General features: G+C 46.1%; 1 long non-coding RNA gene across 1 annotated transcript in view; it reads left to right on the forward strand.

Annotated features, from left to right (window-relative positions):
* Nucleotides 1-26,072, forward strand: part of LOC119807624 — an 89,111-nt gene extending 63,039 nt beyond the window's left edge. Inside the window, exon 3 of the long non-coding RNA XR_005284321.1 lies at nucleotides 25,678-26,072. This is a non-coding gene — a long non-coding RNA (uncharacterized LOC119807624). The remainder of the gene's footprint in view (nucleotides 1-25,677) is intronic.
* The last annotated feature ends 409 nt before the right edge of the window (nucleotides 26,073-26,481 follow it).

The raw sequence follows: 26,481 nt of genomic DNA on the forward strand, positions 1-26,481 counted from the left end.
ACCATCTTAAGTAAAGTCTCAATCAGGAAGAGACTTGTACATTTTTTAGCATACATTTAATCTAGAACTCTTTCTCCTAGTATCATGAAATTAAATGGTGGGACCATGAGAGAAGAGGGAAGGGATCATGGGGAAGAGAGAGTAGGACAATTAGGATAACAGCGCAGCAGAGATGATCCAATTATATTCTATATACGCATGGAAAGTTCGCAATGTGACCCATTATTCTGCATAATTAATATGCAGTAATAACATGTTTAGCAGGTGTGGTGGTGCACACCTTAAATCCCAGTACTCGGGAGACAAAGGCAGGGGATCTTTGAGTTCAAGGACAATCTGGTCTATGCAGTGAGAGCCTGTCTCAAACAAACAAGTACGCCTTTTCTCTTAAACCTCTGGTTCATGGTTAATTTTTACATCGGTTTCAGGAGACAGCCCATATACATGGATATATACATTTATTTTCTTATTTGTTTTTACTAGTTTATGTGCCTGGGTCTTTTTGCCTGTGCACCACTTGTATGTATAGGACCCGTGGTGGCTGAGAGAGGTCTTCAAGTCACCTGGAACTGGTGTTACAGACAGTTGTGAGCCACATGTGAGTGCTGAGTCCTCTGGAAAGATAATGCACTGTTCTTAGCCATATCTGCAGTCCTAGAATGTGCCATTTATTGTGATTAAAGCAGCTGCCTGTCAAGATCGGACATGCTAAGTGCTCTCGAATTGCCGCATGCCAAGCTGGACCCAGAATGGAGGCTGGAGTCCAGGTCTCCCCCATCACTGAGATGTTCAATACCAGATGACACTCCTCTATTTCTGCATCTCTGGGATGTGCTGAGAAATGCCATTTCGAGTTCACGACAGTGAGACATCATATATAAAAAAGATGCCCATGGAATCTGGGAGTGAGCTAGCACACAGTTCCTTGGAGCCTTTCATAGAGGCAGACACTTCCACAGATGTGGTACCTGAGGCCATGCTGCCTGCATCTGGCTGTAGCTCGTGTCATTATGCAGCTCAGTAAGAGCAGTACAGAAGTACACGTAAAACTAACTACATGACAGAGAGGCTTAACCACAGGTTTTTAAAACTCTTACATTGATCTTAGCCTATGAGGTGCCAAGAAGCAATCATTTTTTTCTTTATATTATCCCAAAAGAAATAATGTCAGAGAGTAAAGTTAAGTCACAAAGTATTTAGATCACAGGGGGGAAATCTTAAGAAACTTCTGCATTGGACGTTGGTGGAAATGTACTTTTCCAAAAGACTATCTCTGAAGAACCAAGAGCAATCAGCAAAGGGACAGGTGCACACAGGGTATCCTTTGGCTGTGCTCCGCGTATGATTTGGTGTCCTAGATCAGGAGTATGTACATCCATGGGTTACTTTCCTTAGTGTCTTGTCTTTGTTGTCGGACAGTCAAGAGTTGGGACCTGTGTGCTCTACGTTGATGACAGTCAGGGCCTTGGGCATCTAGGTGTGTCTAGGGAAGTGGAAGGGAGGGCTCTACCGTGTAGGAACAAGTCACCACCTTAGAAGTGAGATAGAAAGTTACGTAGCGTTCTCTCAGCGAAGAGCTAACATGGGTGTGGAATAAACATCACACCTATGTGTGGGCATCTTGGGCTCGGGCTTATTTGTGTTTCCCTTGATACCAGCTTGAGATCAGAAACAGGGTACCACTGCAGAATATCTGAGACCAGGTAATTTTTTTTTGTTTTTTTTTTCGAGACAGGGTTTCTCTGCAGCTTTAGAGCCTGTCCTGGAGCTAGCTCTTGTAGACCAGGCTGGTCTCGAACTCACAGAGATCCTCCTGCCTCTGCCTCCCGAGTGCTGGGATTAAAGGCATGCGCTACCACCGCCCAGCGAGACCAGGTAATTTTTAAAAGAAGGAATGTATTGTGTTGCAATGGTGGAGGGTTGATAAGGGCAAGATCTGGGTGCTGTCAGATACAGTTGTCAGTGATGGATGCTCTCTGCTTTCATGGTGGAGCCGCGTTGTTTTTGGGTTTTGGGGGGGTGAGTTGAGAGAGGGTTTCTCTGTAGCTTTGGAGCCTGTCCTGGAACTAGCTCGTGTAGACCAGGCTGGCCTCGAACTCAGAGATTTGCCTGCCTCTGCCTCCTGAATGCTGGGATTAAAGGCGTGTGCCACTACCGCCCGGCTGGAGCCTCATTGTTCCACCCTCCCAAGGAACAGGCACTGTGTGCCTGCAAAGATGAGCGGGGCTAAAGTTGCACAAATCAGCTTTATCGAGAGTCTTCATCCCATTCTTCTAGGAGGACCGTCCTAACTGAATCCCCTCTCCTCCCAATACCGTCACAGTAGTGGTTGATCTTCAGTATCTGCATTTTGGAGAGATGTGTCCACCCACAGCAGAGCTGGACTTAGCTCTCCCACCCAACAGTAAAATGCTGCTGCTTCTCCTAGTCAGTATCAGCTGTCAATGTGATAGAGTGTAGCGCTCGCTAACTGAGAGTCTGCACTGAGAGACTGCCTCAGTTGGATTGACCACGTCTGTGGGACATTTGTTTTTGCTTGGTAACCAGTGTAGGATAGCATCGCCCACTGTGGGTTGTGCTACTGTAGGTAGAGGGTCCTGGACTGTATAAGAAACCACCTGGCTTGCAGGACCCTGGATCAAGCCAGTGAACAGTAGCACTGTACCCTTTATGGTCTCCACTTCGGTCCCCGCTTCCAGGTTCCTGCCCTAGCTTCCGTCCGTGATGGAGTGTGACATGGGTATATGAAAAGAAATCAATGCCTTCTTCCCCCAAGTTGCTTTTGGTCTTAGTGGTTATCACTGCAACAGAAAGCAGACTAGTTCAAATGCTCCATGGTCTCCACCTCCGTGAGAGGTAAGAGCCTTTGAATAGGGGTGAGTGGTGGAGGAAAAGTTGTCCAGTAGATCCCAGAGCAGAAGGAACCCCCATTGAACTCAGCTGGCACTTCCTCACTGAGGCAAATCTACGCAGTCACAGTGTGACTGACAGCTCTCCTACATGTCAACGGGTGCTTTGGTGTTGCTCTGCTGGGTCCCAGAGTCATGCTGAGAGAAATTAGACAAGTTAGCTCGATGGAGGTTTCCTCTTCTCACAGAAATGCGTAGGCATTCCAGGTTGCTTTTAGTATTTGGCTTGATGATGACGAGTCATCCAGGAGGCAGGAGAATCACAGAAACCACTCCCATCATGCCTTGGTGTTGGTATGTCACCTCTCAGTGTGACCACACTGCTGTCTGTGCTGCCTGATCCCGGGAAGGGACACCCTCTAGACCTTGTGTCTGAGAGTAGCCTAGGCTGGGGCGTCAATTCATTTGGATGCTTCCCATGAGCCCACACTAGCCGGGGATAAGGTGCTAGGTTTTACTATCTTTGTGCTGTCAGGACACAGATGGATGAGCTGGCTTTTGGCATTCTTCTGCAAAGCTAGAGGCTCGAGCTCCTGGTAACCAAGGTGTTCTCCTCTCCTCCCTGGTTACCATGGCAGTGCTGCTTCATATAGCATCCACTCGGGAGAACTAACACAAGGACGCCAGGCTGCCGCGTGTTACATTCCACAGAGCCCTTATCCTGTGACAATCTCTGTGTGCTTCTTGCTGTACGTGAGACTCATGGGAGTCTAGAGCAACTCAAGAACTCAATTGAAGATGCTGCCAAAAATAATACCCCATTCAAAATGTATTACATTCCAAAACGGGAACACAATAATGTTCTATTCAAAACTGGACATGTAGATGAAATAGTCATTTATTGTAAGACTTTAGCATATTCTATCATTTAAAATATCAGTTTTGTCATGTGTATTGTAGTACGGTGTATTCATGAGTTGTTTCCATGTACATGAGTGTGTGTGAAAGCAGTTAACGTCAAGTGTTCACTTCTATTGCTCTCTCCTTTAGTACTTGAGACAGGCTCTCTCTCAATAACTGGAGAACTCCCTGTTTCGAGCCGTTGACCCTGGGATCTACCTGTCTCTGTCTCCCAGCTCTGGGTTACAGATGAGCACCATCTCACCTGCTTATCGAGGAGGTCTGTGGTCCTAACTCAGGTCCTCAGGCTTTCATAGAAAACACATTACTCACTGAGCCACCTGCATTCGTTCAAAGGTTTTGTGTGTGTGTGTGTGTGTGTGTGTGTGTGTATGTGTGTATGTATGTGTGTAGCAGCTTGTCTATTGAGGTCTTTCAGAAAGGAAGGGCGATGGTGAAGGCTTCGTGGGGTAGGGAGTGCTCTAAGGGGGATATCAGGTGTCTATAGTGAGCTCAGGGAGGAGAGGTATCCGTATGACCTGAACTGATCACAGTAACTGGGTGCTGGGATGCTCTCTGGCATAGTTTTCCAATGTCATTACATTCCACAGGTTTTACCTTTAGTGCTAAGGATTAACCCTAAGGTCTTGCCTAAGCTAGACAAGTGCTCTTACATGGAGTGGAACTCCCAGCTCCTAAGTCAACACGGTTAAGAAATAGACAGTAACATTCCTTTGTTACAGATGGTACCACTCTGACAGAAAGAATTTAATCTTCTAAAATTCACCTATTACCTGACTTTTAAGCCCAGAGTGGTAACACCAGAATATATCCATCTTTCTAAGCCACCTGAGACCCTTTGGTCTCCTTATTCCTCCACCCCTTGGTTGTTCCTACTTGTGACAGATTAACTGTATCTTTGAAAAATCCCAAGTCATATGTGCACTGAGTCAGAGTAGTTAATGCTTAGGTCTTTGGTTTTTTTTCCCCACTGTTGAAGCCCACTTACCCCATATACAAACAATGATAATATATATATATATGTTCCCTCACCCCAACAACACCCAAACACACGATGAGGAGGAAGGACACCTTTACAAACTTAGACAACCACTCATGCCAGAAACCAGCCTTGATGTAATAATTACCTTGGACTTGTAGGATGCAAACTTTGTTGTGTAGGTCATATCAGTGGGATTTCAGCACAGTGGTCTTGCTGACAATACTTCGGCACCCACTTTAAACACCACAAGAAGCATATGACATCAGTGTATACGTGTACGGTATTTCCTGATGTGCAACATGTCTACTTTATAGTTGTTGAAAACACTTAAGTTCATAGATACCGTGCTGACATAAATAACAAAGGCTGAGAAGCTTCGCGTGCTTTATTCAAGCAAGAGGGTAACCTCGATTCCATGATTTGAATCCCGGCATTTAAAAGAATGGACACCAGAGAGAGGATGTACCTGGCATGTCTTTGGTCAGCATGAGGACAGATTGTAACTGTTCTTCCTGTATTTTCACCCTTTTTAAAATCACCATCTTTACAAGTAGTCCCAGCTGGGACAATCCAGTGCTTTGTGTCTGCCTCAGGGAAGCCTGGATGTACACACTCTCAGCTCCTCACAGACCGAACTTGACACTGCAGGAGCACCTGTGAACTGCTGGCTCCATGCGCTTCTTGCTCTGCCTGTTCAGCGTGAAAGGACCGTGATGGTGCCAGGACTGTCCTCCTGTGCCTTGACATGTCCTGTCTCTGGCACTAAAGCCTTCCATTTATCCATGTCTCCTAGAGGCCCTGTCAGTTCAGACCTCCAGGTACCATGTTGATCCTTTCTCTAGAAGTTGTTGCAAACGTGCTTAGGTGCATTTCCGGAAGTGTTCCTATGCAGCTCCCCCAAACAACTGCTGCTTGTGATTTGTGATTTTTTTTCACATTATCTCAGAACTCCATTGCATACACATAACCCAAACCACACAGACCCAGAAAGGAAGAGGCAGCTGTTTTCTGTGTAGAGGGAGAGGGACAGGGTAAAGCTTCCCCACCTATGGCATAGTGGCAGCAATACCCTGCTATATTTGGAGAAAATCTACATTCAAGCCCATGGCACTAGCTGGTTCACAGCCAGTAAAAATAGAATACAAATATGTGTATACATATGGACATGTGTATAAAGCTCATATGTGTATATATGTGGTTCGGGGGCATGTATATGTACAAGTGTGTATAAGTGTATGCTTACATGTATATGTATGTGTATGCATGTGGGCATATTTGTACACTAGTCTGCGTGTGTGTGTATGTGTATGTGTGTGTTTGTATGTGTGTTCCTGTATTCCTCCAGTTGTTTACTTGCTCACTGGCTGCTGCATGTTTTCTACTAAAACATACTAGAACATACAAAGGATTTCACTGTGGCTTTCTCTGTTTAGTCACAACATCTGTTTATGTGTTTATGGCCCTGGACCTGGAATAGCTCAGTATGAGTGACTTCTGTTTACTCTTTAGCAGAGAGTCTGATGAAATCAAGAATGTTTACTATCATAATATGTATTGATATATCAATATCTATATAAAATTCAAAGTGTCATTTAAAGAGAGAGAGAGAATTGAATGAGGTGGTCTTCAGTAATCAACCCACAACCATGGAGCAGGTAACAAAAGCATTTTCACTTTCATGGGAGGATGGGGATAATTTGAGCAACAGATGTCTGTGTCTTCCCACCCTGTTCCGGTAGGATGCAGGATCTTAAGCTCAAGCTTGGAGTTGGCTTTAGCTGTCATGCATGAGACATCACTAAATATATGCTAAATTCCATTTACAAATCTTCCCTAGGAGCCACCCTGGTGTTTCCTTAGTGCTGCTATGGCCCCGGGACTGGGCAGCTGGGGGTTGGGCACTGACCGGTTTGTAGATCCTAGACTTTCACCTTCTTCAGCACCGAGAGATAGAAATCAGTCTCCTCAGAGCTGTGAGACCCTGGTTGGTATACTAGAGATGCCAAATTGAGATGCTGGGCCCTTGGTGGCCTTTCTCAGTTCCAAAGCAGATGGAGGTGGGAGGAGTGTGGGCTACATGGGTCTGGGTCAAGTCTGGAAGAAAAAACAAATCTGCCAAAGTCAGGTCTTCTCTGCTCCCTCTTGATGAGTGCAGAGCCCTCTAGGGTGCCCCATGATAAAGGGAGACGACTCAGAGACAGAATTAGAAAACGCCAACAGAGACTTTCTCCCAAGGCAAGCGTCTGCCAGTGGTTAGGTGTGAACGGGTTAGGTGAGAACTGGTTAGGTGTGAACCGGTTAGGTGTGAACTGTGTCCCCGTTGGACAGGCCCAGAACTGGCATTTGTTTCCTCTACTGAGGCTCTCTCCTCATGAGGTCCCCAGTTTTGGGGATCAGAGTACCATTTAAAAAGTGCATGTTTGTGCACACTCTCGCTTTCCTCTTGTGGAAAGAGCCTCTGCTTTGATCAACCTGAGCCCAAGTGCATGCAAAATGAAGGGCAATGGGTCTCTCTGACTGTCAGCTCTGGATTAGCTGCTTTGCTCATTGCTGTGATTCAATTGCTCAGACTCAATTGCTGACAGGAAGTAACTTAAAGGGGCTCATAGTTGAAGGTGATACAATCCATCATGGTGGGAGGGCCTGGTGATGGGAGGGTAAGGTCCTATTGTGTCTGTAGCTGGGAAGGAGAGAGAGTGGGGGGGCAGGAATGCTAGTGCCAAGAGAGCTGCCGCCTCTGATCCATTTTTACTGAGTCTGGTACACTAGGCCATGGGATGCTGCTGCCCGTGTTTAGAATAGACTTTTTTTCCTGAGTTAAATATCTCTGGAAACAATGCCGAAGACCCACCCAGAGCTGTGGCTCCTACGTGGTTTCTAATTCAGTTAACTTGGCAATGGAGATTAAACCATCACAGCTTGTAGTTTTGCAAAATGTAGAGGTTATAGCCATGGAGAAGAAGGGAAGGGTAAACATCTTGGGGAAAAAAAATCCAGAAAAATCAAGTTAACTGAACTAGGAGAAAAGCATGTGTGGGAAGCTATCAGCGAGAAGAAATTAGGAGAGAGTAGATGAAAAGAGGAGAGAAGTTCAAGTTACCTGGGAATGGATAGACCTCCTGGACTGAGCAGTTAAGGGCCCAGTGGAGAGTGTGACATATTGGGGTACAGGGAGATGGTTCACATGTGAGAGGTGCTTAACACCAAGCCTAAAGACTCAAGTTCAGTACCCAGGACACGTGACAGTTGCAGAGAAATAACACATTTAAGTTGTACTCTGATCTCCACAGTGTACCATGGTATTCACACACACACACACACACACACACACACACACAACTTGTTTTTAAATATTAATTTTTTTAAAAGTTTGATGCATGGTGAAAATATCAGAAATAGGGGCTGGTGAAATGGCCCAGCAGTTAGCAAGCACCTTCTCTCATAGTGGAGAGATGGCTAGCAATCACTGCACCTGCAGCTATGCAGCTATGTCGAACTCTCTGCAGACATCTGAGTTCACATGCAGTTCACATACAGTTCACATCCACACACACATGCACACACACATGTACAATTTTTTAAAAAGTAATTTAAAAAAATTACTGGCGTCTAAAATCGATTCTCAGAAATGGCCTGCATTCCCATATAAATTCTGGAAACAACAGCGGATTCACTTAAACTGAAGGCACCAGGAAGAAAAGCGAGCTATCACCCTGGCCCCTAAGCAAGCACAGGAAGGGCATGCCTTTCTGCAGTCTGCAGCTTACAGGATCGCCTCGAATGCTCACCTTCTTGTGTCCTGGGACAGATCTCTTTTAAATGCCTGTGCCCCACACAAGGATTTTACAATAATCAGTTGAGTCATTTTCCTCACTTCTTCAACAAAATATGGATCGCATGCAGACGATGTGTAACTAGTCTTGGATCCTGTCTCCTGGAATGTAATACTGAAATTGCATTTTAGAAGGAAGGGCAAGCTCATTTACAAATGAATGGTGAGTGGGTGAATGGATTCCACGTGGAGTTTTGGACTATGGTCATTAAACTGTTGTTCCCTGTCTTCAGTACTGTCCCTTGCTACTGCTGAGTCCCGGGCAGAAGGCTGGTGACCAGCAACTCTGCATTGAACATCTCCCTTGAAGGCAACGCTGCCTTAGTTTAAGGCTTAGCTAAGGTCACATCTGTGAACGAAGTGAGCCGGTTCATGAACTGCATCCGGATGTCCTCTCTCTCAGCGACATCTGGGCATTGCTGCTGAAGCCAGTGGTGATTGCAGAGACTAAAGGAAAACACAACCTGGGTCGAGCCTTTATTCTCCAGCTCCTCCGTCTGTGGGGCCTTTTCAATCTTCGCTTTATTGTTCTCGGTTACAATCTCTTCTTTTCAGCCCCTCAGCTCAGTTTGCAGATGTGGTTCAATTTGCTGCCTTGGACTGTTCTTGGTGATGGACAAGGACACCAGCTAGAAGTTTTCAAGGTTGTATGTGGCGGGGGGGCTGGGAATGGGCATTAGTCTCTGACAAGGAAAAGATGGGGACCATGCATGATGCAACTGACATAAATAAATAAATAAATAAATAAATAAATAAATAAATAAATAAATAAAGCGGATTAGAAAACAGGTCAGATAGACTGAGAAGGAATATGTCTAAATGAGAGCTTTCCAAAGAGGAGGTCACAGATCCTAGTAGGCCCTGAGATGAAATTAATGGACTAAATAGGCTCTACAAAGATAAGTGGAATGGGACAGAAACAGAGTATGTGTGCATTTGTCCACCGCTGTTCAGGCAGAGAATCATGGTATTGTTTCTAGCTTACTGTAGTTGCCCTCCTGACCTTGTATATGAATGGCTCCCTGGGTATGCCCTATTTATGAGAAATGATCAAAACATCTCCAAACCACTCTCCAGGCAAGGAGAGTTCAGATTTAAACATTGGTGGAACTCTATAATAGATGTCACGAATGAAGAACCTTACGTGCATTGTAATGTCCTTAAGATGCTTCCCAGGTGAGTCCCAAAGGTAAGCCAGCACTCAGACTTCTTCTGGGACTCTACCAAAGCAGTGGGGAGGCATGGGAGCTGTGGTCTCCACACACTTCAGAGATCTCTGAAGATATGCCTGAATCCCTGAATGGAGCAGGAATTTCATTGTGGGGAAGGAAATGGGAACAAGGCTGGGGAAGGGAGAAGGTCAGGAGGTGTCTTGAGGACAGACCAGCAAAGTGTGCTCTCTGAAGGTGGCGAATCCTCCTCAGGAGAAAAATCTGCAGCCACACCTGTTGCAGTAATGGGTATGAAAACTAGGGAGAGTAGGGATGGGGTCAGAACCACTTGAAGCACCAGCAAAGGATTATCCCTGAGGAGGAACTGCCAGGGGCTGCCTGGAAGGACACAGTGGCATCCGCTATGGAGATTTTTCAGCTTGAGTTTGATTTAAGACCCTCACACAAGAGTTTCTTTCCCACTTCTGGAAAATTCTATAAGCAAGAAGAAAGGTAAGTCAACTAGCTCAATGCTGAACCATCAGAAAGGAGACACAGTGTAATGGGATACTTGAGGATGACATGGGAGTCTGCGAAGGTTTCAGAACGTAAGAAATGCAAAGTGGGTGCTAGAGAGAAGGCTCAGGGCTGGGTTTGTACGCTGCTCTGCTGAGGCCCCAAGGTCTATTCCCGGCTCCTGCATCAGGCAGCTCACCACCATGATGACTCCCATCTAGGGGATCTAACACCCTCTTGCGGAGTACAAAAGTACCTGTGCGTGCGAGAGAAAGAGAGAGAGAGAGAGAGGGAGAGAGGAAGAGAGAGAAGAGAGAGAGAGAGAGAGAGAGAGAGAGAGAGAGACTGTGCACATATACATATAAATAAAAGTGATTTTTGAAGAAAGCAAAGTGGTCTTCCTGGCCATCATGAAATGACAGTCCAAGGAGGGAAAGTAAGTCTGAGGTTGGCCTCCTTTGAAGTAAAGCTTTTGGGTTAGCCCCTTAGCAACAGCTAATTATCAAAACATATGAATTAGAAATGAAATTACAAAAACAAGTGATAAAATCACAAGTGTGCATATTAGCACAGAGTCAGCCTTGACCAAGGCTAGAGTGGGGGCCTAGAGCAGTGTACAGTAACTAGGGACAGAAGACACATCTCATGCTTCACATTGTCCATGGTCATGAACTACATGTTCACACTGTCTCAAGAAGTAGCCTTCTGTGTTAGTGTAAGGTCTAACACTGAAGGGAAACATCTGAGAAAAGCTTCCCACTAAAACAGAACAAAAATGAAAATCATGGGCTAAGGCATAATTAATAAAAGCTCAGGGTCAGAAATTGGGATTCAACCTGAAGATCCAAAAAGCAAAGCAGCCATCCACTGGCTCTTACCTCGACCTCAGTCTTAAAAGGTGACCCTGCCTCCAGGAATCTGAGAATGAGACTGGGCATCTGAGAGCTGTCTCTCCCCATCTTATATTCCTCTCTGGGGCTGGGATTAAAGGCGTGTACCACTGGGATTAAAGGTGTGTGTTATTGTGGCTACTTGGATTAAAGGTGTGTGTTACCATAACCTGGTCTATAAGGCAGACCAGTGGGACATTTTACTCTCAGATCTTCAGGCAATCTTTATTTATTGAAATAGAATTGAAATGCCACTACAGTGGGGTGGGTGCAATGGTGCACACCTATAATCGCAGCACTGCAGAGGCTGTAGCAGGAAGACGTGAGTTGGAGACCACCGTGGACTATATAGTGAGTTCGAAGTCAGGCAAGGCCACAGAGTGAGACCCATCACATAAAACAAGGGTAGAGATACACCTCAGTTGATAGAGGGCTTGTCTAGCACACAGAGCTCTGGGCTCATCGCTGATACTATATGGCGGTGCATGCTTATGGAGGCAGGAGGGAGGGTCAAATCTCCATGACACAGCAAGTTCGAGGCCAGCCTACAATATATGATACTTGGTGACAAACAAATCCTTAGGCGATCAGACAGGATGTTTCAAATAGTGAACAGAAAGGAGTACGTGGAGACAGAGGTCTGGTTTTATGTGTCTCTGTAAGATGGGGTGTAATATTACTCATCTGGATATTGTGGCAAGGTGTGTGAGATGAGACTGAGGCCCCTACCCCCATTAACACTAGTTAAGGGGTTGGTACTCAGTGGTAGTGTAGGCCTGTCCTCATCAATCAACAGGCTCCATGCAATAGAGTTAAGCCACACCCCCATTTCTGAAGCATTTCCCACCATGGACAGCAGCTTCCCTTAGGCCTTTAGGGAGGCATTCATGCAGAGTTTTTACCCTGAGAGCCAGGCTACACATTTGTACCTGCTGACTCCTTGCAACAGATATTTTCATAACAAATATTACTAGTGTGTATCTGCTACCAGTCTTGTTTCTCTGCTTGAATCCTGACTGATACAGGGTCCAAGTTCAGGCAAATCCACTTTATCAATTAATGCTAATAACTTTATCTTAATTATTATAAGAGAATATTTACAGAAAGGGCCACAAAAGCAAGTAACAGGTCCAACTGCATGTTGAATTACAAAGACGTTTGAAACAGCATTAAAGGGAGTTTATTAGCTACTAATTAAATGAATGGGCATCAGAGAATGGCAAATTCAAGAATTGTATACTCATCAGTAATGCTATAAATATCAAAACAGAATGGAATTCACTTTATAAACTGCAAAAAGCTGAAGGAGATCACTTTTCTGCTGTTAAAATCATTAATTCCATGCTGAAGCAATGTTTGCCTCTGAGTACCCAGAGGTTTTAATGACTTCAGTTAACTGTTTTATCTGAAGACCTACACTAACTCCTGACAGCGTAATCGCATGGGAAACGACTTGTCAAAACACAGGAGCAGTTCTGAAAATCTGTCTACGAAACACAACAAACCCAACATTTATGAAGTAGATGGCACAAGAGAAGAGGAAGGAAAAGCATGTTCTCTCCCACTTCTGTCTCACCGTAGCCAGTTTCAAGTAGAGTTTGAAAGGACGCGTGAGACTCCAGCCTGCTGGCGCTCTAGAGGGGTGAGGGTTTGCTAGCACGGGCGTGAGCCCGAGGAGGATGGGGAAGAAGGCAGAATGATGGCGCTGCTCTGAAACTGACTACAAGAGCACAGTCATTCAGGTCGGAGAAATACAAATCCATACCTTCTGAGAGGAGAGAAAGACAGGCCATTCATTCATGTGCTGGTCAAATCAGATTCCACCCATAGGAGCTCTGGGAACTCATCCTTCTGGATTTTCATTACCCAGGAGGTTGAGGGCTCCCAAAAGGCAGGTCTCATGCACCCCCACATGGCAACCAGAGTAGGGGTTTCCAGCTGGTAACTGCAGCCTTTTGTCCACAGCAGATGCTGGTGACCCACTCTTCTGAGTCCCCCACCCCCCCGTAGACACAACCCTGCTGAGCTCCTTCACCCTCCTGCATGTTTTCACCACGTTGGTGAGGACCACCAGGGTTCTGAAGGTCTATGACTTCATTGTTTCCATCCCATAGAAAGAAACAGCCAGAGACCTCTGGGTCTCTGAGACTAGCAACTACTTGGCCATCAATTGAGGGGAATGGACCAGAAGATGGGGGCCCTGCTTTAATTTCATTCTCTTCTACCTGGTTGCTGCCATTAATTTCTCACTCTGAGTTTGTTGACTGCAGTGTTCCTCCCTCTGGGCAAAGTTATCAAAATGTGGAATGTGTCTCTGATCTACTGATGTCTACAATAACAAACTCTATGGAACTGTGTACTACAGTCCCTACCCCCGAGCAACTCCACATGGTCAAGAAGCAAACCCTGGAGAGAAGCTGAGCCAGTGGAGAACAAGGGTGTACATGTATGTGTCTGTATATGCACCTGTGTGTGTGCATGTGTGTTTTCGGGATCGCCATTCTGTAGAGATGAACCACATGGATTTTTCAGGCACAGGCACAAAGATGTCATTTCCTACAATGCTTCACTGCAAGCACTGGCTGCCAAGCATCTCCTAGAACAACAGGTAGACCTCATCCATCTTTCTTGACCATTCAGCTGCACCCCAGATCCAGAGGCCCTTCAACTCTCTGTCAGGACAACTCATCCCCTAGCCCTGGAACCCAACCTCATGCCCACAGGATGGAGGCACAGGGCAGGACCAGTCTTTATTTCTCCAGAATGGTTTGAGGGTGTTTGAGACAAAGGGGCTGAGTTCAGTGATGCTTTTAGAAGCCCCTTCTGGCACTGATCTCACAGTTCCAAGATTCCATAGCACTCTGAAGCCCATGCTACAGTTGACTTAGGGGTAACTTGTGGTCGAGGCTTAATTCAGACCATGTTTCATTGAATTCACATTTCATGAGTCTGGCATCTCACATCTCTGTAACGCTTCAGAAATGATGGAAACTCACCCGGCAAAGCTCAGAATGTTCGATGAAGAAAATGAGAGATAATATTGATATCTTCAGGACATGTTTTCTTAGAAGAAAACAGAGAAGTAATGAGAGGGAAATTGAAGTGGGAAGAATCAATTTTTCTCTGGGCCACACTGGAAGCCCATTGGTCAGGACCTTTCGTGAGTAAATTAGTTTAGTGTGTGTAAAGGAATCACTCCCTGGCTTGAGGTTTCTTTATGTACAATTATAATAATTCCATAGGTTCAAATTCCCTATTTTGCAAGTAAAACAATAAAATGGAACACATGTAACCTTTTAGAGAGGAATTTCTCAGAAAAAAAGCAAGCCACCGAGTCAGTTCTGTGCTTTTTTTTGTATGTGTATGTGCATGTTTTGGACTGTAAAACAAGACTATCTTCCAAACTCCCATCAGCCGGAGCCTGCGGTGGTTGAGGAGAGGAGGCCAGGAGACATGGCCCGGGGGAGGTTATGTTCCTGGCTGTTGGATGATCCCCCAGCTCATCTGACTAGTGTTCTGTCTTCTAGCCCACTGGGAGGTCTCAGCGTAGTCATATTCTGTGGTGCCCGAAGGTCAGGAACAAACCCAAAGACTTGAGGTTATAGCAGGAGTGATCCCGACAATACTGCATGAGACAGTGGACTGCTGATTCACTTATTTCTTCCTCATGACCACGCTCACCCTGTAACAAAACTTAAGATGGCTAAAGGAGAAGAGAACATTACTGCTCACAGTTCTAGAAGCTGCGATTTTTTTTTTTTTTTTTTGACAGCAGAGCACTGACTGGTAACGTGCCTGGTCATAGATTACCAAAGGAAGTTTGCCCTGTGAGGTTTCTTTCAAAAAAGGCACAAATTCTGATGGTGAGAACCCCCACCCTTACAACCCATCCTACCTCACAGTCCCCACCTCCTCAAACCATCACACTGTATTGAGTTTTCGATGTATTTTAGCTAGACCCAAATAGCACTTTCCTACAATGCCTTGAGGTGACCTGCAATTACTCTGAGATAAAACTGTATTGAAGCTCATGGTGAATAATAGGTGGGGGGCAGGGGAAGGAAACCAAAGGTAAGGTGGGATTTTTGAGGGTCAAGGAGCCAGGGGGAAAGTAAGCATTGGAATCCAGGAACTGGGCTGTTGGTCTGGCAAGCCTGGTCTCTATAAGGATCCGCTTATTGTTGCAGGTTATACTCAAAGAAGAAAGAATGTAATCCAGATGGGACAAGATGTTCCATTCTCCATGGCAAGGGCTTGCCAACTCTAACAGGTGGCTAATACCAGCGGTGCCATCCCTTCCCCTGTGTTTTCCTCTAGGCATCAGCCTAGCCATTGGGGTCATGTCCCTGGGAACATCTTTATTTATGAGATCCTTTGTGAATTTCCCTGTGTAGACAGCTTCAGACATGACCATGTAGGCTCCATCAAACCACTCCTGGAGCAGGCCCAAGAGTCAGCTAACACTACTGACCTACTAACGCGTGTGGCCCTTCCGCTCCCTCCTAGGCACTGACACAGATCCTGATGACACAGCCTAGGAGTGCAGTGCACCTGGCATGTTCGAAAGAGCCACTTGTTTCCTTTGGTCTGACTATCGGACCATCGACACAACAGACCTCAAAAAAATGGGAAGGAAAAGGTACCAGCCATAGGGGGATCTTGTCTCCCAAAGATTTCAGACTGTTCCACTTGTCACCTTATAAGATGACACTGGAGCCCCTATAACAATGGGTGGAGGGTAGGCAGGATCACACCTTAAACAGGAGTGCTTGGCTGTGCACGTCATTGGCTCTCTATTGAAAGCATGGAGAAGACAGACTTAGGGGGGCTGCTAGAATTCTTTGTCTCCTCAGTGTGCCCATGTCAAATACTCTTCTTACGTTCTACTTTTTATTTTGCTCTTTTAATTAGATTATTTAGGATATGTGGCTAGAACTGACTTGGAGCACAGGTTGTGCCCCCCACATTTCATAACAGGAACAGACCCCTGCTGCACAGGAAGTATTTGAACAAGTGAGAGATCCCTCAGTGCTGAAGATTGACATGCAGAGCAAGGGGGAGATGGGATTGTGTGCTGGGGTGGGGGTGTCGTAGGACACATATTTTCTTTGCTTTTATTGTATTTGAGAAGAACCTCCCAGGAAGTAGGAAACCCTTAAAGACAAATGCAGAGAGGAATTCTAGGCAGAGTAAAATCAAAGGCTCCTAACTCGGTGCCTCTGGGCAGGTTGAAGATCTCAAGAAGCCCCAAATGGCCAGAGCACTGATCAGGGCATCATACTGGGCAATGACTCTTGATGAAAAACCAGCTTATAGATGGCAATGTGTACAAAAAAAACTGTCATTGGAGAGGATGTATGAATGATTCGTCATCATGCCAGTAAGATGTATGGAGCTGGTGACATAGTGCCCATCTAACACACAAAGCTCTGAGTTCAAAGTCCAGAACCACACACACTTTTTTCATGCTAAATTGAGTGTGAAATCATAGATGGCAAATTTTTGGAGATCACACAAAATCATTTCCAAGTCATCATGGAATTATTTGAAGAAAAGAATGGAGGCGAGATAGAATGGTACTTCCAGGGTCGATACCCAGCAGGAACCCTCACCAGGGCTGTGGCAGTTATGGGCTTGCTTCCTCTGGGAGTCAGATCCATCTCTGACCTGATGGAGGAGGCAGAATTCCACAGGGCTGCTTTTAAAGAGAAGGCAGTGAGAGCTTTCTCCATAAAGGGTTTGTGCAGGGCCCAGGGGCTTGATACAGTCACCCAGAGTCTGAACCTACCTTGGATCATGGCATCAAGAAACCAAAGGAAGAAGGCCCCACCAGACTCTAGCCTTAGATGTGTTCACTCTACACCTTCCCAGCCCTAGAAACACTGGCCTCTGATGGCCTTGGCATGGAGGCTAGAGACCACAGGCATTATAGGCATCCTGCCTGGAGCTGCCAGGACAGCTACAGCCCTTCTGTGCCAACTACTTGCTATCTAGAGAGTCACGCATATCAATGATCTCATTAGTTCCCAGTTCCCTCCCCTCTTCCTGTATGGGTTTCTAGTTCTGAACCCTTATGCCATGATCTAGCAGTGTGCCCTGCTGCTGGGTCACCTATCCTCCTCTGCACTGGGATTTAGACTCCAGCTTGCTACTGACCACCCAGTTCCAAGCCACACTGAACCTTCCCTTCTGATGTCTGATGCCTTTCCAAATCTTCCTTTTTCTGTAGAATTCTCTTTCCGTTCTAGGAGACTGAAGTTCTATTGTTTATTACTTTTTAACTGTGGTTAATAATTCTTTATTAAACTTCCCTGTGTATGTTTTGTTCAGTGACCAGACCACTGCCAAGATCAGTCCAGGTTTTGAGAATGCCTTAACTCACCATCTCTTTCTATTGTTTTACTTTGTTAATGACGCTGGCCTAAAAACGTAAAAGATAATGAACACAAAGTGACCGACAAGCAGAATACTCTTGTGAATGTTGATGCCGAGACATGAAAGGACAAGAGGATTCATATTTGTACTTTAGGAAGTGCTGTGGTCAGTGCCATGTGCCAGCTGGTCCAGGCTGCAGGTCATGATACAAATACTCACATAGGTGTGCACTCATTTATAGTATGGCTAACTTCTGCTCACTGCTCAGCCTTGGACCACGCTAGTGGACCTAGGCTGTAAGAGCATCCTTCACGACAGCCACAAATGGCTCTCCTTTCCTTCTGTGATAAACGGGCTTCCCAGGGAAATGGTCCATGTCTTTCTAAGGTTTCCCTGGGTTTATGGATTCTTCTATTTGCACTGCCTGTTTGTGCCCTCCCTGGCTGAGACAGTGAGAACTGACACTCACCCACCTTTCTCTGGCAAGGTCCTTAAGGAATTCTAGTCCCTTTCCCGTGCATCTCTACAACTCAGGGTGGAAGGTGACATCATGGCTTTTGGGGAAGTTCTATAATCCTTGGGCCATAGGTAAATAGCAAAGTGGGTGCCACTGACTATGAAAGAGAAATTATCTTGTAAGCTGGAAAACTCGAGTGTGCTGGCCTGCTGGGCATAGTGACCTGGGAATAGCAGAATGGAGTAGCTATGATCAACCAGGGTCCTTACGACCAGACCGTCATAAAAAAAGTCTGCCGTCTTACCTAGGGACCAGGATAAACATTCGTTTAGGTAATTGGTAAAAACAAATAAACAGGAAGGATTCTGTCCATCAAACAATCCCGCTGACTATATCACAAGGACCACAGGTGTGGCATGACACAGCTCCCAGCAAGACGAAAATGACTCGGACACCTCACGGAGCTCACAAGGGGAAACAGCACTGTGATTAGGATGGGTTTTGCGATCCTTAGGAATGCTTAACTCGGTTTCAAAGAACCATTTGTGGTGAAAGAGAAGGCAGCCCGCCAAGGAAGAAGAGATCCGTCTTCTTAAACAAAAGGGTTTCACAGAGAGACCTGAAAAGAGGCCAGCAACACAGGACCCAGGAAGCTGAAAAGTCGGCTGCCCCGTGAACAAGGGACTCTGGGATAGCACCACAGGATCTGGAGGTCCAGGTCCTTCAGGAGTGCAGCCATCAGCCGGGGAGGGGGGACTTTGAACAACTTAGGCCAGTGTCTCTTAAGTCTCCTCCTCTTGTGGTTTTCATTTGTGAAATCAGAGATGGAAATGAAATCACTAAGCTGCCATGGGCCCTAGGAAAATCCAGGACGTTCTATAGAAATACTGACTCTCATCTGTCTTCTTTGAAACTCTGATTCTCCGTCCGAGTAGAAGGGTTCTGTAGCAATGTGACTTATGAAGAAGTGAAACCAGACTCTTGGTAAGCCACCCTGGGATGGCTGACTCCTGGGTTGGCAGGTGGAAGCCTTGGGTTTAGAATCTGGAATATTCCTTCCAACATGCTAACTCTACATAGGGCCTCCACCTGGCCTCATACACTAGGCATAGCCAACCTCCACCTCCGTTAATCTAGCTTGTATTTATTCCTTCTCTGTCAGTCTGTGTGAAACCACTGAACCACACGTGTTTGGTATTTTGCTTTCTTCATCCATGGGGTTAGCCGTCATGTTTACAAAACTGACTTGTGCTGACAGCCTCTGGTCCTAGCCCTCTGGGAGACACCTACCCTGAGCTTCCTTCACTGGCATGGTTCACAATTTCCAGCAGCTTCCTCCTTTGTAAGGCACACAAAGTCCTCTTGACGAGGGACTTGGGATGGAGCCAAAAGGTGCCTGAGAATGGCTGGGTCCTGTGCACCTGTGTTCAAACAACTTCCAAAAGCTTACTTTCTCTTAAGTCAGTGAGCAACGTGAGGTCTCCATTTCAACTCTAAAACTTGATATTTTCCATTAATTCTTCTTTTTTTTTTGCCCTTGCTGATTTAAGAAAGTGAATGATTCGGGGTCAAGTTTGGGATTCCAAGGGGTGAGAAGCAGCCTAGAAGATGGCCTGCCATTGTTCTTTAGCAGCTTGAAGCAATTTGACAATTGCCTAATTTTAAAGTGGGATTAGCTCGTGTTCCTTTGAACAGATTGTCATGCATTTTGGTAAGTAAGTAGAGGTTAGAGACACACGTGATCACGTGGAATGAGGGAAGAAGCATGTGTAGAAGGAGGTTTAAACACCAGACGCGCACCGCTTCTGCTGCACCTGGGGAGAGCCTTGGAACACCGAGCAATGCCTCCTTCATTTGCAACAGCCTGTCTCTGCTTCCTCTCTCTCCGGCTTCCTCTCCCACTCCCTTCTCTCTCTCTCTCTCATAAGTGGTTACCTTAAGACTATAAGCTATCTAGTTGAGTCAACCTGATTTTAATAGCAAGCTGGTTCCATAAATTATTCCAAGATGGCTGTCCGAATGTATTCTTAAGAGGCCTCTTTTAAGGTTGTTTGATATTTTAAGTAGTCCAAACCCAGCAGCCTTCAGCATGTCCTCCTGTGGTTCCCCTCCTGTGGTTCTCCTTTTCCTTGGATGATGATTCAACTCTGATGTGTCACAAACACCAGAAAGAGCACGGAGGCCCCCAAGGGCAAAGCCTGCTCTTCTGTTTAGCTTGGTCACCTATAATCGCAGCACCCACCAGCGAGGCAGCAGGAACAGACCCTAGACTTTCATACTCCACTCTCTACAGTGACCTGACTTAGGTCTGGAGGGCAGAAAGGATAGGTTTGTTGTACTTGGCCCCTCCCAGGCCATGGAAACATGGGTCTGTAGACATTAGGCAATTGCACGATCTAAAATGCTCTACTCTGTACAGTTATTTTTAGCATTCTTTATTTCCATTATTTAGTTGAGGTTCTCCCCCCCCCCACCCCCTGCAACATAAGTGAGTCCTGAAGATTGTACGGGTAGCAGATCTATTTTCTTGCCAGAAACAAAACAAGGAAGCAGTTCCAGGGTGGGGGAGTGGAGCAGCTCAGAAACACTGTCCTGCTATAACAGTGGTAACACATAGGACATACAGTCAGACAGACAGACAGACCATGGGACGTTCAAACTTCTGCTCACCACACAACAGGCTTCTTCTGATTCCTCAGACACGGTTCTCTCAAGCTATCGCAAAAACAAAGTGTGCTACTAGAATGACTTCAGACGGTATGTGCCACATGCCAACATGTCATGCCTACTCAGTAAGTGTTGGGTTTCTTTCTGTTTCAAAGTCAAGAGCAGATGTCTCCACTGTGGTGTTCATGTTAGTCTCTGAGACCAGGCCTGAGAACTGGATAAAAAGAACACAGGAGGTCTCCTGCCTAGAACAACCAGTGGGGTTCCGCTCCAGTCATCCATCCCCATGAGCTGAAATGTGAGCTTCCTCGGCTTCAGCTTACCCAGGTGTAAAACGGGAACATAACCTACTTTCTCTGCTAGCGCTGTTTGTTAGGCATATGAAAATGTCTCTATCCCAGAGTGGCATACCATTGGTCCCTGGCAAATGATCTCCTATCCGGTCGTTTCTGTTGCTACCCTTGCAGGCGTCTGTGTGGCCACATATTTTGGCTGGAAAGCATGCTGTGCTTTTGGGGACTTCAGTATAGATTCTCTCATTTGTGACACACCAGAGTAGAGCCATTATCCAAGGCAATGCTGAGCTGAAAGCCACGCAATGTTCTATTTTAAATATTTTAATTAAATGGTCCCCATTAACTGAATTTTTGTGCCATTTCTCTGGGGATAGAAAGGCATCTGGATCATGGAGCCATCATGGAGCCCACCATAAAATTCCATCAAGACTACGGCTTTGCTCACCTCTGAAGATAGGCAGGGCAACATGTCAGGACTACTGACTGATCACTGGAGACAAAGGGTAACTGTGTCACACATGTTCTATTTAGTGTAGACATGCACATGTAATACATAACACATTCAAATCGAAAGCACTCCAAGAGACAACCTGTCTACGCCTTCATTTTCTAACCACCGAGTGAGAAACAATGTTTCACCTAAAAATGACAATCTCAGGACTCCTCAAAACCCACCTGTACTGCTCTTCCCAGGGCGCAGTAGGCGGCATCCCAGTAAATGCAAAGACCTTAAATGGAGATTCAGAAGGCTGGGGACAAATCTGGGTGACACTGATGGATGGTCTCCAGGTCGCTGAAGCCTTAGGAAGCCCACCCTCTTTATCAAATGAATATAGGTATTAACTTCTTGCCTGTAGCATTGCTGTGGGGATTAGCAAGGCACTGTGTGTGAAAGCACCTGGCTCCAGGCAGGTGCTTCCTGAACGTTCGTTTCTTTTCCCCCCATCGCAATAGAACTTACATATTTATTGATGCTTGGAGGCAGGAGAGAGACCGGAATGAACAAAGACTTCTGAGGGTACAGCTGGCCCAGCGCCGGCACTAGGAGGTGTACACAGGTGAGTGCCTTTAGGCGTCGACCTGGACCAGATACTGAGCGCCAGAGCAAGAGAGCAATGGGAGCTTTCTTTTCTGGGAACACAAATTAAAGTGGCCAGGATGCTGTGGGCAAGAGAAAGGAGGTTGTGAAACCCACAGGTGGGCCCGGAGCATGGCAGTGACCAGAGTCAGTGTCAAGGCTGTTTTTCTCTGGGCTATACTCACTGTCAGGCTGGCAGGGACCACAGCCAAGTCAAACAGGGTTGCACACACGCAGCTCTGCACTTGCTCCAGGCTCTCCCAGGGATGGCTTCGCCAGGCTCTGTGGGTCAAATGTTCACCTCACGTCACCAGGAGGCAGTACACCTGTACGGCCATTATATGCCTGCTGAGAAAGCAGCCTCTCTCTGTACCCCCCCCCCCCCCCCCCCAAAAAAAACCCTCCTGGGTTTGCTTTTCTTTAAAGCACAGAACTCTCACTGACTGGGACTTGTCAAGCTCTCCGCCAAGCCTAAACATTTGCTTTGGCACGGGGCCATCGGAACACAAGGAGTCGGTGCCGTCCCAGGCTGACGTGTCTTAAAAAGAGCTTCACAAGAGGCAGTGCAGTGAGCTCATTGCTGTACCACGTAGACAGCTGACTCGGAAGATTCAAAGGAGAGGGCGACTTGTTGGAACCAAGGAGAAGTCAAGGAAAAGGCCAACTCATCACACTGCGCCCTAGAGCTTCCTTAGTGTTTCCAGCACGGCAGCCCTTTACTCTGTACCGGCTACATGCCGGGGCTCCCACACATGACGGCCAAACCCCGCACACAAGGGTCTGCTATTTTGTCTATTCTGTAGGGGCATAGACAGAAGCTCACTGCTAATATGTGACTTGCCATGGGCTCACGGGGTGAATTTGTGATGGGGTCAGAACTTAAATCAAAGCAGGTTTCATTGGTTAGAAAGAGATCAAGTGGCTCCAACTCTACCATACTAGGGACTAAAGCAGGGAGAAAAGAAAAGTCTCACAAGATAAGAGGCTTAATACACACACACACACACACACACACACACGGCTATGCACGTTGGTAGCCTGCAGGCAAGCAGCGGTCTTGGGAAGGCAGAAGGACCACAGGCATTTATGGGCAGGTCACCTTCTCTGTAAGGGTCCCCAAGGTGAAGTGCTTCCATTCGCTTCTCTTTACTCTCCTGCTTCTTCTGAAGTGGATGTTGTTTGGAACATACCCCCCCACACTCTCTCTCTTTCTGTGTGTGTGTGTGTGTGTGTGTGCGCGCGCGCGCGCGCGCGCGCATTCATGCCAAGACTAGTGCTAGGTAGAGAACTTTTTTGCTCCTTAGGTACCATCCACCTTGTTTTATTGATGATTTTTTTTGACACATTCTCACTTACCTGTACTCTCCAAGTATCCTAAACTGTGTAGCCTCTCAGTGACCCCCAGAGATCTGCCTGTCTTCAGCTCCTCACAGTGGGATTTAGCACGAACCAAACCAGTTATGTTCTGTTTTAACATGGCTTCTGGGAAACAAACTCAGGGCCTCACGCATGCTTGTGAGGTTGACGCTTTACCGACTTTACTAATAACCTCAGCTTTCACTATTTCTTAAAATATTGACCATTGTTAGTTCTCATGCTTTTCAGAAGGACTTCTGACCCTCCCAAGTCATGTAAAGTGCTGAACATTCGTTTGTATTGGTACAGCTTACAAGGCAGGTGTCTGAGTCTGGTCTCTAAAGATTTGCCTCTCTAGGTCTGGAAGCATCATTTTTAGTAATGTTTAGAATCCTGGGGCAGAAGATGCCTGGACCATGCCTTGGGGATACAGGCACAAAGTTGCAGATTCTCTGCCTTAGCAGCTTGAGCGTTCTGTTCTTCTCATCCTTATTTATATGTGTGTTTTCATCAACTTAGGCTCCAGACAACATCTGGTCCTCGCTTGGCTAGGTGTGTGTTCTTCTGTGTTTTCTCTTTAGACGTCCCTTCCTTTGATGAATGTAGGCACTGTCTATGCTCATGAGACAACAGATGCATACATTGTGTGAAGTTTCCTTAGACATTTACCGCTTTTGTGTTCAAAGCGCTCAAAATCCTTTTGGTATACACATTCAAAATTGTTATCTAGGGTCACCTCACTATGTACCACATGCCACTGTGTACCACATGCCACTGTGTGCCACGTGCCACTGTATGCCATGTTCCACCATGTGCCATGTGCTTCCGTGTGCCACATGCCATGGTATGCCACATGCCAGAGCTCCTTGTCAAGCTCCTAGCTGAGTCTTAACTATTTGTTGAGCTCAATATGTTGCTGTGCTTTAAATTCAATAGACAAACATTTGGGGGGGGAGTTATTTTTAGGCCGTTCCCCTCCAGATCAAACAAGGGCGGGGAAGGATATGAGTGAAGTCAGTGGCAGAGTGGCAGGATGGAGCTGAGAGATCTGAGATTGTCCCACAATATTATACTTACCCATTGGCAGTGGGATAAGGTGACTGTGGCGCCTGTGGAATGTTCTAGAAGGAATCGGGCATCTCTTCAGGGGAGGGATGGGCCCTTCTTTGAAGCACACCTGGTAGTTCACAAGTCAGTCGATGTGGGGTTAGAGATGCGGTTGCCTGAACCCTGAGTCTCAGTGGCCTGACTCAGCTGCCCTTTGAGAGAGAACCTGTTAGGTTATACATCCTTAATTTGAGAAATAATGATCCAGAAAAGCCTTCAGATAAAACAATCATGTTTTGTTCTCCAGCTCTAAGCTTCTGAAAATCCGTCCCTATTTAAATTTACTAGCTTTCACATTGATAGGGTATTCTACGGAATCAAGACTTAGTAGATAGGATAAGATATTGCATGACTTAGAATCCAGTATCTCACAACTGGTGTTTAAGGTAGCCCGAACCACTCATCCAGCCCACTCTTACCATCACACACCTTTAGACTATGACGCTTGGTACTCTGCTCACACCGTACAGGACTAGAATTGTTAAACCCTCCCTGGAGACAGAATAATTTCCTCCGTCTATTGACACAGTGGCTTAGTTTCCCTTCTTCCCATTTTCTCCTCTCTTCATTCTAAAATGACATGTGAGAAGCAGATTTGAATCCTTTTATATGCCATATAATCATCCATACAGAGGTTTGTGGGAGACAATTGCTAAGAACTCATCTCTATTTATGGACTCAAGGCATGTATGTCCTCTGTGGGTAGGCCATGTGTGTACCATGTTTAACCCCATGCCATAAAATACCACACAATCCACAACTCAATCATTTAATAAAAGGACCATTTTTACCGAGCAACTCTTCCTAACTGGACACCAGCTATGCACAGAAGAGATGAGAACATTGTCTTTGACACTTAGACCCTTATAGCCCTCCATAGTTATCCTTAGATTTATCCAGATAGTCACAGTTATGCCACAACCAAACAAATCTTCAACCTTCTGCTCATTGGTCTGAAATGGATAAAACTCAGGACTCATTATCCTCTAGTTCCCATAAAGGTTTGGGAAAATATGACTTTTGCCCCGTAAGACCTCCTATCTTCTCCCTAGGAAAAGGACAAAATGAAAGTGGGCAGTGTTGATAGATCCAGCCATTGCTACCCAGGGGGAGCAAACTGCCCCAGCTATTTAAGGCATAGACACTGAGCATGGACTCCGTGAATGGTCTTCCCTTGATCAGAACCTCTTTCCTCATCAGGGAACAGAGGTGAGCCTCAGCAGATACCAGCTGGGGCTGGATGAGGATCCCATGAACTGAGATCGGCGGCTGGATGCTTAAGTGAAGCCACGGCGCACTTGAATTCACTTTGTCACCGCGCAGCCAGGCTAGCTTCCACCACACCTGTCAACGGCATCGCACACGGCTGACACCGTACTTCACACCAGCAGCTCCTCAGTCTTGGCACGAAATGAGTATGAACAGCTCCGCCGAGCAAATATGCAGATGATCGGCACTAGGAGAATTTCCCCCTTCTTACAGTTTGACATGTATTAATTCATCACTAATGTAATAAGCACCAATATTTATTACATGTGCAGCATTATGCAGAGTGTCAAGGCAATGAAGATTATGAGGAGCAAGGGGATGCTGGAGATGCAGCGAGAGAACTTGGTGAGTTCAGAGTTCAGTTTCCAATACCTCCCTGGTGGCTTAATACCATCTGCAACTCTACTTCTGGGGGATATGGCATCCTCTTCTGGCCTCTCTGGGCATCAGACGCACATGGGGTACACATACATCCATGCAGGCAAAACATTCATGCACATAACATACAAATAAGTCTATAAAAAAGATCGAGGAAGGGGGGAGGCAGTGAGATGTCTAGGTGGGAAATGTTTCCACCCAACCCTGATTATCTGTTTGATCCCCATAAACTACATGGTAGAAGGAGAAAACCATGTGCTACAAGTTATCCTCTGACATGCCAAGGTGTGAGCACATGTAGATTACACACACACACATACACACACAAAAAGAGGATAAACAGTCACCAAACACAGG

The sequence above is a fragment of the Arvicola amphibius genome, chromosome 2 (assembly GCF_903992535.2).
Source record: "Arvicola amphibius chromosome 2, mArvAmp1.2, whole genome shotgun sequence".
Lineage (NCBI taxonomy): Eukaryota > Metazoa > Chordata > Mammalia > Rodentia > Cricetidae > Arvicola > Arvicola amphibius.